Here is a 5,284-nt window from a genome sequence, read left to right on the forward strand (position 1 = left end):
ACACTGGAATCAGCTGTTTTGCGAATTCGTTTACCAGTGCTGACTTCACCATTTTCTGTTAAATTTCCTTATACCTATGACACATGCATAATTTAGAGTTCAATCTTATAAAGGGTGTCCCAAAATTATCGAAAGATTTGGCGCCATTTATTTAATAAAATTTTGACAACCCTTAAAAACAACAACTAGACAGTTGTTGACCTGACAGTTTAGGCTTAGTAGAATTGTACAGTTACACGATAAAACGAAGTGTATCAATTATTGAACAAAATTTCTAAAATATTGAAAACTTGGCAGCTGAAGTGTAAAAACTTCATCAGCTGTAAAGAGATTGACTGAAATAGCGGTAAATTTAAATCTTGCATTAATTTTCGGACACCCTTTACAATTATTTATCTCCTGCGCATTTATTTTGTATCAATTATTTTCAAAATAGTATTAATTCACTAATAAATTGTGGAAATACTTGCACTCACCTTTTTGGTTTTTGTACCACCAATAAAACCAGTAGCGAAAAAAAAGAAAAAATCACCCAGTTTATCAGGTGAGTATGACTATTGTGTCCGGGAGACACCAACAGATCTTTAATGACAAGAAAAACTCAAAACGACTCCTATTAATTGTACAAGAATTGAAAACTGTTAATAGATCTTAAGTACATTATATTGCGGTGTGGATCTCGATGATGGGGAATTAGAAGCGGGATGCGCAGAAAAGGTGTCGAACCGATCGCTGTTGATGTCGCAAACGAACTGAGAGGAGTCGACCTGTTCATCGGTCCATCCTGGTTCCCGTTGGTGCTGAATCGGATGGTGTGATGGGTGTTGGTGTACATGTGTGTAGGTGTCAGTGTGTAGTGCTCTTATGAGTAGTGTAGAATGTGGGTTGTAAGCGTACTTTGGTGAAAGTTGCGTGTTAGTGATGTAAGTTAGAGTCGGTGTGGTGATGTGGTGTGTGTGTTGAAGTCGGGGGAGGATGCTCATTTGTACATCCTGGCCCCCCTAGGCGAGTATCTAGCCTAGTAGCCGCTGTAACGTGGCTACCACGTTACTGAGGCCTGTTGGACGGCGCGATTGCGGCCTAGGCTGGCGCCTCCGGTTCGGTGTGGGATTGCGGTGACGCTAGGAACGTGCGTCCTCAGCTGAGTATGCCGGCCTGCGCGGTTGCCATCGCTTGGGTCTCCTGATGGCGTTACGGCTGCGAGGAGCATCTTGACGCCCGCCATCGAGTACGGCGGTGCGGTGTAGCAGAGTATGGTGGTGCCGCATGCATATCTGGCACTGATAGCCCGTTGCGCACTCCTGCGTAAGATGGGTGGGCGCCAGACCATTTAGGCAATGGCCATGTGCCTGAGCGACCTGCTGGCGTTGTTGAGGGCTCATCCCCTTGAAGATGCCACAATGTGGCAACCGATGTCGACGGCGACATAAAGCGCATTGGGATTGTGGTGGTTCCGAAGCCAGTGATCGCGTGTCGTTATTCGGAGCCGTTGAAACTGCTCGGGGAGCTGCGATGGCTAGGGTGGTTCGCGGCGCTGCGACTGGTGTAGCCTTCGAGGGCGGGTACTGTGGGCGTAGGCGCAGTTGGCATCTCGGCATCCATTTTTATCTGTTAATAGATGTTATTTTAATTAACATATATGTACATATATATATTCATATGGGCATTGGTGCCACGAAATGCGGCACGAGTGAGTCGTCATGTGGATCGACTCCCTTTTCTTGGTTTTTGTTGTCACTTAGGGATGTTGGAGCATTTTATCATTATTTATTTTTTATTTCCTTGTTTATTTATTACGGTTACGTTAGTTTCGGTTTCATCAGCGGTTGGCAAAAAGCATAGCTTAACGAGCGGCCTGGTTTGTGTTCCCGTTTGGGTACGGAGATCGACTACGCGAATATGAATGTCGGAGCCGTAGTAGAGCTTTTCTATGCGGCCAAGCCGCCATTCAGTTGGAGGGAGACAATCGTCATTGATTAAGACACAATCTCCAAGCTTAGGCGCATTTTCTGTGATTTTCCATCGGTACCTTCTGTGGAGGTCCTTTAAATAATCATCTTTCCATCGGCGACTGAAGTCATGATGGAGAATTTTAATTCTTTCCCAACAATTTAATAAGGAAAGCGACTCCACGCCTGGCTTAGGTGTGGCCAGAATGGGCGCTCCTTTAAGAAAATGCCCTGGCATGAGGGCAGTAAAGTATGAGGGATCTTGCGAGAGTACAGCGAGAGGCCGTGAATTAAGAACGGCTTCAATCCTAGTTAAGAGTGTCGTGAATTCTTCATAACAAAATTTGTGGTTGCCAGCTATCTTTCTAAAATGAGATTTGAAGCTTTTTACAGCTTATTCCCATAAGCCACCCATTTGAGGAGCGCTGGGGAGGGGATAAACAGTCAGTTGATACCTTGAGGAGCGTATTTTTGGACAATGTCAGGTGAGACATGTTTTGTGGAGTCCACAAACTGTCTTTCATGATTTTTTATGGAAAACCTCGTCGTCCGACGAAGCGAGCAAATGCCGCGAGAAAAGCCTCCGTCGTCAGATTCGTACATAGCTCAAGGTGTACTGCTTTTGTCGTGAAGCAGACAAAAACAGCCACATAGCCTTTCATGAGGGTAGGAGACCTTAGCGTGGATGCCTTTATCATAAAAGGCCCAGCAAAATCTACACCTGCAATGATGAAAGGCAGAGCAAAATTGCAGGTTCAGTTGGATGGGCTGCCATAATCTGCGATCGCATTTTCTACTTATGCATAGTGCAGATTTTGCACATGAAAATGCACTTCTTTATTTGGGGCTTCAGTCGGGGTATGTACCAGAGAACGTGAAGTATAGAGAAGGTGCAGGTTCGACTGCGAACATTTGATAGATTTTTATTAGGGAATTCGCCGGATTCGTTAACATTGTGAGTCAGATTTCGACCCGCAATTTTAACATTTTTTACCATTCTCTCACATATTCTAACCGAGAATATGAAGAGAATATGTATTCACGGCATATGATGAAGTGGCATATACATATGTATGTACATGTCGAAGCAGAAAATATGAAGAGACTCGCAACGAAGAATTTCGATTTGCTTGTTTATATTTTGTTTCATTTTGACACCAGAAAATGTGTACAAAATACATGATGTTCTCTGTCTCACATACGCAAGAATATGAAGAGACATAAATATATGTATGCATGAATATGAATATGAAGACATATGTAAACATATGCATGCATTGAATATGAATATGAAGACATAAACATATGCATGCTGCTCCTTATGATCTCCCAACTTTGTGATATTTTCATGCTTCAATTTTTCAACTTAGGAATCCAATGTATGCATTCTCATATCATAATCTTATTATCTGCTCATATGATTGCATGTACATATACGCATGTGCGCGTTCAGAAATTCAAATCATGATTTTATCACTTATCAATGTATTTCATGTGCGCGCATTGATCTGCATGTTCATGCATTCATATTATATATACTTATATGTACATATATTTGTATACACTTCCGAACAAATAATGCACAAGCATACAAACATATGTACATATGCATACACGTGTGAATATGTCACCAACAAAAAATTGAAGCATTTGTCTAGAAAAACAACAATTCCTCAAATAGCAGAAGCATCACAAGTCAATATGGCAGCCGATCTGTCGAAGTCCAAATGTAGTAAATTTTACAACAAAAACGATTTCATTCATAAACGCAGGCGGGTAAGCCACAAGCAACCGCGCTTCATTCATATAAACAGACGCCGTAACATCTCCCCGAGCATGCCTTTGCCTACAAGCGTCTTTTCGCGACGATGGCAAAAGCTAAAAATCATAAATTGAACATCTTTCTGATGCTTCTTCACAGAAAGAAGTGACAAAAGTGGCAATATAGAAGTTGTCGATTTATAATATTTGTCTAAAATATTTTTCCGTGACTCGCAAAAATCTGCGTCGATATTAGAGATGAGCGATATGGTGATTTTTCGATATCTGTGATTTCAGTGATTGCTATTTTTAAATCACTGTGATTTTATATTGCTATTGCGATCGCAACTAAGTCGACGTTAAAACATCGTTGTTGTTGTTGTAGCGGCAGATTCTGCCAATTTGACACTATTTGGCCGAATAAAAGTCCTGATCTGTTCCACTTACGTAGACCCGACTGTCGTGGGAACGACGAAAACATTTTGTCGTTATTGGCGGCAAATTCTCTTTTGGCTCCTGTAACTCGAGTCAAGTTTTTCCGTCTTTCTTTTCACTACATTTTCGCAAATGTTGGAGCGGTTCGGCTACCTGACACTTAGACCGTATAGCATACTTCATTTGTATGTTGGTATGATGGTTTCACACATTTCTTAGAAGGAATTACCATTAGTGTGGTGATAATTTGTTTGTTTAGAATACCCGCTTTTAATATTTTCAAGATCTAATAATTAACGGGAGTTTCCTAATCTTTGGGAAAATATTAAAACCCCGTAATTTTTTTATTCCATAATTTTTTCTGAAATTAATTAGTTACAATTCTTGTTTTCATCACAAAAAACTTTCATATTTGGTTTTAACAATAAGTAAAATTAAAACTTTAATTAAGACAAATTAAAATATTCCATAATTCCATTTTGCTTACATTTCATCTACCACTTCAAATATCTGCTATACTTCACTTCTTTTCCTTGATACATTTCCTGCCATTATTAAAAATTATAAGAGCGTTACACTCAAAACTTCAAACCGCTATGACGAAAAATAGCATATACGATATATACAATACCCTGAAGAAAGTTGTTACTTTTCTGCTATTTGCTATTGTGATCGTAATTCACAGGTTCGAACTGCTATCGTAAATCACAGGTTCGAACTGTGATCGCAATTCACAGGTTCGAACTGCGATCACAGTTTTGAACTGCGATCGCTGTTCACAGGTGGCGTTAAATGCAAGTTGCGCAACCTTGCTCAATATGAATCTAACGCAACCTTCAGGTTGCGCAACCTTGCTGAATATGTTCGAGCAGCAAGCGAAGCGGTGACAATCGGCGATCGTTTGTTCGGCCGACACAACAACACAACACAATGTTGCCATGCTTATGTTGTTGTTGTTTTTGTAGAACAATGTTTCATTTTTGGTTGGTGACATGTTCACATGTGTGCGCATATGTATGTTTGTATGCTTGTGCATTATTGAAGTTATAGTTCTTTTTCTTTCGTTTGTCTTTCTGCGAATTCTCAACTATTTTGCGTATCTTTTGGTTGAAATACTCTGCGTTGGCCGTTGAAAAATT

This window comes from Bactrocera dorsalis, chromosome 1, assembly GCF_023373825.1.
Source record: "Bactrocera dorsalis isolate Fly_Bdor chromosome 1, ASM2337382v1, whole genome shotgun sequence".
Lineage (NCBI taxonomy): Eukaryota > Metazoa > Arthropoda > Insecta > Diptera > Tephritidae > Bactrocera > Bactrocera dorsalis.